The 8,922-nt window shown below is 36.2% G+C and overlaps 1 long non-coding RNA gene across 1 annotated transcript; it reads right to left on the bottom strand.

The window, feature by feature from the left end:
* Window positions 1–201: 201 nt before the first annotated feature.
* On the bottom strand, window positions 202–4,972 carry LOC117299043. The gene is made up of 7 exons (XR_004520032.1): window positions 4,876–4,972; window positions 3,975–4,046; window positions 3,365–3,436; window positions 2,910–2,981; window positions 2,307–2,378; window positions 1,688–1,759; window positions 202–1,180 (listed from the first exon to the last, which is right to left on the bottom strand). It is a non-coding gene; the product is annotated as an uncharacterized LOC117299043 (long non-coding RNA).
* Between the last annotated feature and the right edge of the window lie 3,950 nt (window positions 4,973–8,922).

The raw sequence follows: 8,922 nt of genomic DNA, 5'->3' as shown, positions 1-8,922 counted from the left end.
AAATATATAGGTTTTCCTTAAGGCAGTGGCACTATTGGTAATTACTCAAAATAATTATTAGCATAAAACCTTACTTGGTAACAAGTAATGGGGAGCTGTTGATAGTATAAAACACTGTGAAGTGACGTAGTTTTGGAGAAAGAAGAAATTTTCCACGAATTTGGTTTCGAAACCTCAAACTTAGCTCAAATTTTCACAGTTTTTTATTTTATGCATATGTTGAGAAGTGAAAAGAATGGTCTTTGATAATTACAAAAAGTGTCCAGTGCCTGAAAATAATATATAGGCTTCCTTAAAAGAAAGACTGTCTTGTTCCCAGCTTCCTTCGAATCAAGCTGATAACTATCTTAAGCTGTTTCAAATCCCTTTCCACACTCTTCTCTGTAGTCATAGTATCATGTGGCTCTCCCGGCCATTTTGACTTCTTGTGTTTTCCGGTTTGAACGTACTTTCCTTGATGTTCGTTTGACTGTTATGTAAATCCCAGTGTAGCATACCAGGATAATGATGAAGCATATCATATTGAATATGAGGAAGAACGAGACCGAATACTCCCATCCAGGAGAGTGGTCTTGGGTCAAAGGTAAAGCTAGACATACCCCAGTCCGTCCATAGAAAGACCCCGCGAAATAGGGAAGACCTAAGACAGGTATAACGCTAACAATTATCATAGTAGACCAGACGACTGATGCAACAACTCTAGACGACTTGACACCCAGACGTGCTCTCTTGAGCGGGAACACAACACACCAAAACCTATCTAAGCTTATAGTAACAAGCATAACAACTGACACCTCACTGGAAACAACTGACAACAACCCAGCAGCCTTACATAGAAAACTTTCTCCCCACTCTTCATCAGCATGAAGAATATAAACATTCCTATATTGCAGATCAGCACTACCAATAATCACCATATAAACACCCATATAGAAAGTCAGACAACGCAAGGTTGAGTATTAAGCAACTTTGAACTTTGCTTCTCTCATTTGTGCCGTTCCGTAGTCTCCACACAAGGACGAGAAAGTTACCGAGTAGTGCACTGATTCCTAAAAGCCAGATGCAGCTTCGGAGTACAGAGTTACGCATTAGGTCTTCGCATGACGAGAATTGGTCGGCAGGGGGCGTGCATGTTTCGATCTCACCCACCAGACAGCAAAACAGGTATCTGTCAGAATATCTGTGGGTAGAAATTTACAAAAGTCACTATAATGGAAGTAACCAAGTGCTCACTTTGGGGGGAAAAACCTCAAATTGTTCGTTGAAATCCTTATTTGACCTAGTTACATTGAAGAACGTTAGTGTTGGCGTTGGGGTGTGATTTATTTATTTATTTATTTATTTTTTATTAGGGGGGGTGCTGAAAAACCCCGGTCAAAATTCCAGTTGAACCTAGTTAACTGGGGTCAACTAGTTCAACTGGATAGTGACCAAACTCGTTCATTTTCCATATTAACCAACTGGTTTGGACTAGGTTTAACTGTGTTCAACTAGGTTGAAATTATAAACCAGTTAGTTTCTGTCCATTTTCCATATTAAACCAACTGGTTTTAAATGTGTTTAACTAGTTTATCAACTGGTTTTCAACTAGTTCCAGTTAAACCCAGTTTAACTAGGTTCAACTGGAATTTTTACCTGGGAACCACAAAGATAATTCTTGGCACTCGACGAAAACAAAACCACTTACAAAGAGCGCAGTAGATGAAGTCCATCAAACGTGTCTTCATTAACGGCTGTAAAAGCAGTGTTGATGATGTTGCTGTTAAGCAAACAGAACAGCTCATTAGGCATTATGGCTGGTAAATCAGTTTGTAACAGCTTAGTTTTACTATTATTTGGGATATACATGTAGCAATATAATCATAGTATTATAATAATTTGGGGGGCTAATCATCCTTACTCGCAGCTAAGAGCTTAATTGCGAAGGATGCGGCTACAACTTGTTCGAGAAGCAGGCATGCAACGGCGCCCTCGGCAGCCAGCCACATCAACCCATTATGACCACGAAGCACACAGCCAGAGATCGAAAGGGTTTGATTTTTACCGAGGGAGGAAAACCGGATAGTCTGGAAAACCCTCGGACCCACAGCAGAGAACTAATGCACAACTCAACTCACATATTATTGTCCTGACCGGGTATCGAACCAGGGTCACCTTGGTGAGAGGCGAGCGCTGCTGCACACAGGCCAACCATGGCCCCAATAATAATATGAGCAACGAGTAGATACACACTACATACTTGGTGCTACCGTAAAAAAAAAACCAAAAAACAAAAACATGTACCACCTAAGATGCTAATCACTTACAGTTCCAAAAGGTTTCCGAGAGTTGATAATGTTCTTGGCATGATGTTCATCTGAGAGCAGTCGCTTAATGATCTAACGTTAGGTAAATAAAATATTGTGCTATTAAATCGATCTTGCCGGTTAAACAGCTACCGTATTATTCATGATCAGTTCCGGGCAAACATGATCCGATGAGCTGTATTGTTAGGACTGCGCACAAGGGAAAATGTGTAAAAATTCAGTCACTGTTGATGAGGGCAAAATAACAACTTACTATTCTACTAAAAACTGTTTATAAGAGATGTTAAACTTGTACCGGGGATAAAGGATACTAATTTTTGTTTTTTACCCGTACACCGATGTGTGTTATCACTGTATACTCAGTACTTCCCCCCCCCCCCCGAGTACAAATATCACAGGCATGTTACTCGGGTGGGATTCGAAACCACGACCCTTGCAATTCTAGAGCAATGTCTTACCAACTAGACTACCGAGGTTGCCAGGTAGCTAGAGGCAGTTCAAATCCTATGTTTTGGCAGGGGGTACCGCAACGATATAAGAGATGTTAAATTTGCATCGGGGATAATATTATAATTGTAGTAGCCTACATAATTGAATTCTCACAAGATTTTCAACGAGTCCAGTCCGTCCAGTGCTCCATCGGGAAGTACCTTAGCTGGAAAGCCAATCAACTTGCTGAAATAAGAGAAAAGCAAGATGGTTACATGGTAACTTAGTAATAAATTCAGACGTTTAGACTAATGAGCGCAAAACGTGTCCACCTGTACCACGGGATAATCATGAAACAAACTTGTAAACATTTGAAAACATTAATTGTGCCAACGACACTCAGGAGAGCGAACTAACGAGAAAACAAGAAAGAATGTGTCAGTTATAAAAATGTAGGTGTTAAATTTGACGGGTGTGGCCGCAAATAATCACATTTTGTGTTTCCTTCATACCATAACGATGTTCAAGTTTATTATCTCTTTGGTAGATGCGACAACATCAACATTGTTTAATTAATGTTAACATCCCCCCCCCAGTTTTCGCAGGCATTGCATACAGTCAATACTTACAGCTCTGGTAGACTCGTAAAACCATTGAATGTACCTGGGTCGATGATCTGCAACGGATTTCAAACTAAATTCCTGCAAAACAGACAGATATTTCAACAAATTACTTGTTTTTTGTTTTGGGTAAAGAGTCAGTTATTTGATCTCTTAATTCGCTCATTTTTGTACAAGCAGTGGGTACATTTAAATAATGATCTTTTTATTCTCTGTTTGAGGTTATACAAAGTGAAAAGTAAGTAATTTAAAGGAACATTACAGAATTGGTTTTTGCTAACCAAACAGTTGCTGGCATTGTAAGCACTTTACGTAATCTGTAGAAGTTTGAGATCGATCAGATTTTTTTCTTACAAATTCTCTAACGTTCCTTTAAGGGAGAAATAGCCGATTTCAAAAAGAGTCAAGTTTGATTTCAAACTACTTGCTATGCATAGTTTGATATCACAAAACATATCACTATAGTGATGTTGACACCCCATCATGTAAGATGAGCCTTTCTGCTTTGAGAAATCGACCCTGTATCATTTAGTTACTATCAACTTGAGGTATCATTTAACAAATATTGTTTTCTTTCTTTTCTTCTTCTTAAAAAATACTATTACTCATCACTGCTTACAGGAAGACAAGGCGTCTTAATCCAATAAAAGTGTTTGCCCTTAGATGTGTTATCAAATTGCTGGCCAGTGACCTGTATTGATGAGAAACGACAATAAAGAGGTGTATTAGGCATAAAGTTGCTCATTGAAAAGTTAGATACTCGTGCATTCTCTCGAAATGTAAAAGGGTGAAAAACACCACTCTTTACATTTCGAGCTGTCCCTCATAATGGCGCTTTAAAAAGAGTGGTGGTTATTTCACTCTTTTAGAGGGGTTTCACTCCAGGACAGAGTGAACAATCACTCAAAAAGATGCAAACTTCAATCTCAAAGAGTGGAAGACCACTCGAAAAATAGTTGTCCTTCATATGGCTCTTCAAAGAGTGCTTTTTTTCACTCTTTTAAATTTTCACTACTTTAAAAGCTTCCTAATATATAACTATCTAAATCATTGTAAACTTTCATATCCTAAGATACTAAGTAATACTGTAAACTACTCATAATTTGAATATATTTATAAAACTTTGTAAAATGTGTAAGTTTAAATGTAGGGCAGCAATGAAATAAATGTGTGCAAATACAAGAGAGTTGGTTATGCCAGTGTTGTAATGCGGTACTCGTCATCTAATAATCTAGAGGCTTGCTGGAGTGGTTTTTTTATTCCAATATTCGGATAGCAACATTTTTCGCTTGAATTGAACAGGAGAACCAGATAGTCAGTTGTAGAGAGTAAGTTATAAATTGATGATAACGTACATGTATACTAATTTGGATTTACAAGAAATAATATTTGGGTGATTTCATTAAAAGTACATTTTTCTCATTGCATTTCGTTTATTATGTAAATTAACATAACATTAATAGTACAGAATGCAAAAAAAACACACACACAAAACACAACAAACCAGTAATTTTACTTACAAATTAAGCATGTTGACTGACTCGTTGAAAATGAATGGTCCAATATCTGTAATTCCATTGTTAGAGATGTCTCTGAAATATTAAAACAACAAGTCCAGTGAGGGTGGTAATAGTTAAAAACATATAAGATTGTTAGCATAATTCCTAATTCCATCGGTCCAATAATATTATTAGCACATAAAAACTACAATTTGCTTTATATGCTGACAAACAGCTGTTTGACAAAGGTGCTTAGGTCTACACTTTTGAAATCAAAGTAAAAGGTTGCCTCCTTTGACCCCTTTGCTAAACAGAAACAATTAAACAATTGAAAGCATAAACAAAATGATTCCATTTTGATAGCTCATTTGTTGATCAATTGTTGCTGTGATTTACAAACTTGTAAACCTTAGTGTGTGTCGTCGTCATTGACAAGCTATAGACCAAAAAGGGTAACGTTACAACATAAGGTGCACAGAAAGGAGTCACAAAATTAGTCGGTTAAGGAGAATTGACGATAAAGTGTAGATTCGTGAATAGAATGTATGAGCCGAAGGCGAGTACATTGTATTCACAAATCTACACTTTAGAGTCTATTCTCTGACTTAAACTATTTCCCCATTGGTTATAAAACAGTTTTAATGAATTGGGTTTCTCAATAGTAACAACATTAGTGAGTCCATGGAGGTCTAATTCTACCTCCATGGTTAGTTTATCTAATTTCTATCTAATTTCGTATACACTGTCAAACGACGGTTGGTCACATTTTACAACTGTTTTACAAAGTATATAGGCAGGCAAAGCACTTAAAAGTGCTTGCAACATTATTGAGTACAACGTCAGTTTGCTCAGCCAAAAAATAAAAAAAAAAATAAAAAAAAAATACTAAAGTGATTTTTCTCAACTGGAAATTGTTTTTGTAAATTGAAAGATAACATATTTTCATCTATGTTTTGTTGCACTTCATGCGATCTTTCAGTTTGGAAAGACAGTCATTTTCAAGTTGAACAATTTAATAAAGTTTGTAATGAATCTACACTCAACTGTTGACTTTAGTACGAAGTGTAGATTCGTAAAAATAATCTACACTTTCAACAATAGACTGACGTCACAGAAATAGTTTAAAATGAAAGAACTACTGGTTGATTTATTTTTTAAAACAAAATATTTTTTTGAGAAGTTTGCAGGATCGACATCTTTAGCATAGTGAAACAAATTAAAAGAAAGAAAAAACCCAAACATTTACAATGAAAGAGAAGAATGTCTTATTTCTCACAGTTTCGCCAGGAATTTGAACTTTCTTGGTGCGAAGTGAAGAATTGTTGAGATTGTTTCTTCCGATGTTTCTCGTTTGGTTCTTCCAGGGTCCTCCTCACGTAAAAAAGTTAGCTTTCTTAGATTGAAAATACAAAAAAATAACTTAATTAATACTTGTTTGTGTTACTAGTTTCAAACTCGCTTAGATGGATAACGTGGAGGTATAACTGGTTAAGTTGTCCATTTATGTGTTATGAAATAAAAGTTATTGATATTTATCTGAATTAAAACACCATAGTTAAATGACATTGTGATTTTAACTCTTCAATTATGCAACACGTGTCTTAAACTATTATGTTGCTGGAAGTCTGAGAATATCACGGTTCACCATCTCCTTTTAGAGATTGACTTTTCTGTAGTAGCACAATAAACTTTTACAGGTTTTAGAATACCATGGTAATGTGGCAACATTTTGTGGGGATGTCAATACACATGTGAATAATAAGAACAATTATCAAACATGAAACACTGATTGAGTCAATTGTAACCAGAGTATCATTTAAAACTAAAAGAAATAATGTTTAATCTTCCATCAGTCTTGCTTGGGTAGGTAGGAGCAATGCATTGTTAGATGACCATTGTATCCTTGTACACTCAACTGCATGCCCTCTGCATTCACACCCTTGTGGACACGTTGAATCTGTTTAAAGAATTTACTTATGACAATAAATTGTTAGACCTAAATGTGCCAGAAGGTCGAAACCGTCCACCTTTAGCGAGGAACAGAGGGTACAGGACACACCTCTGGGCAAAGCATTCGCGAACGGACACAAACCCAAGGAAATCTGACAAACAATTCATTCCCCAAGATTAATTTGTTTTTGTGTGTGGACAATTATTCAAACAATATTACTACTCAATCATGCTTTAGCGTTTGACTATTTGTTTGTTTGTTTGTTTGTTTGTTTGTTTTTTATATAAACTTTAATGATTTTTCTTACATTAAGGTTATTGTTTTATGTAGTATTGTGGTATGACTTGTGCATGTTGCTGTACAATATGATTGTAAATTTCATGTATTTTTATATACCTGACGAATAAACCATTCAATTCAATTCAATTCAATTACTTCGATCCTTTCCAAGAATAGTTTATACTATAATCAACAGCTGCAGTATCACCAAGTAAGTGTTATAGCTTCTTGTTTTGAGTACTTACCAATCTATGACCCTAGATTTCAAGTGTTTTGTTAATGAAATAGTTGAATACTGTTCCATTACCAATAACTTAATATTAAAGGCAGTGGACACACACTATTGGAATTACTCAAAATAGTTATTAGCATAAACACTTACTTGGTAACGAGTAATGGGGAGAGGTTGATAATATAAAACATTGTGAGAACGACTCGCTCTGAAATGGAAAGAAGTAATTTTCCACGAATTTTATTTCGAGACCTCAGATGTAGAACTTGAGGTCTTGAAATCAAGCATCTGAAAGCACACAACTCCGTGTGACAACGGTGGTTTTTCTTTCATTACTGTCTCCCAACTTCGATGACCAACTGATCTCAAATTTTCACAGGTTTGCTATTTTGTGCATATGTTGAGATACATCAAGTGAGAAGACTGGTCTTTGACAATTACCAATAGTGTCCACTGTCTTAAAGTCTCTAATTTGTTTATTAGTGTTTTACGCGGAAATAAGTTCTATGATTCGAGAAAATAATCTTTGTAGTTTTATCTTACCACAATATAACTCATCGTCGCCTTCAGGACATTGTTTGATGCCATCACACAACTCAGCTGGAGTCACGCAGTATGAATCACCGTGGCAACGATAAGCACCAGGACATACGAAATCATCTACAACAGATTATAATGGATAGTTCTTCATTAGCTCGTTTCGAAACGTTTCAATTATATTTATATTTTAGTAGCGCAAGCCTCATTGAAGAATGTTGAGTGCCTATACATCATTTTGAATGAGTGGATGTGTTTACATTAAATGACTTGGGTATGGTTGAGCATTTAATTTGCTCGTGGCAGACATAGCCCTACATGCTTGTGCTTGATCAAATTAAGTTCACTGGAAATAGAATTACACTAAGTGTGAGTTGCTAGAGAGGAAAAGGATATTATAATCCTGACCCCTTTCTTTCTTATATAAAGACAGACAAAGTAGCTTATAAAAAGTTGTCATCGCAGCACAAAAGCTAAAATACAAACATGATTTAAAGATATTGAATAATGTGAGGAATCGGCAACTAATCTTTGAAATAAAAGAGCTTTCCAGTAATGTATTGTTTCAAGTTTACCTGTTACTTACCACAACTCATTTCATCTTCCCCGTTTGGGCAGTCAATTGTGCCATCACAGCGCATGCGCAGTGGAATGCAGTATGAGGACGGACACTTCATGAACCACAATGGACAAACAAAAGACTGTGAAATAGAGGACGGTAAAAAAACATGATGTATTGAAGGAAAAAACAATTGTTTTTGAAGCGCTATGAAAAAGGACTCAGTTGGACAAAATTGTTGTGCTAAAGTGCAGTCTTCCTTCCTCCATGGTTGGACATGCAGTTTCCACTTAGTCAAAGTTTTTGATGGCGGCAGTGGCTTTGAGGAAACAGCCAGCCTATATTCAGCTGTTGCTTGCTTATCCTGAAAATCTCATGGAAATTTTGTTGGTAATCCTGTTTTTATCAAAGCACAAATTTCATGCTAAGCCAATTTTTGTGCTTAGCAGCTCCACTTCTCTTGGCCAACTCTCGGACATGTACAATTTAATCGTGAAAACTTGATACATT

This window comes from Asterias rubens, chromosome 14 (genome assembly GCF_902459465.1).
Source record: "Asterias rubens chromosome 14, eAstRub1.3, whole genome shotgun sequence".
NCBI lineage: Eukaryota > Metazoa > Echinodermata > Asteroidea > Forcipulatida > Asteriidae > Asterias > Asterias rubens.
Note: the sequence above shows the minus strand (reverse complement) of the source record. Positions and strands in the feature narration are given on the sequence as shown.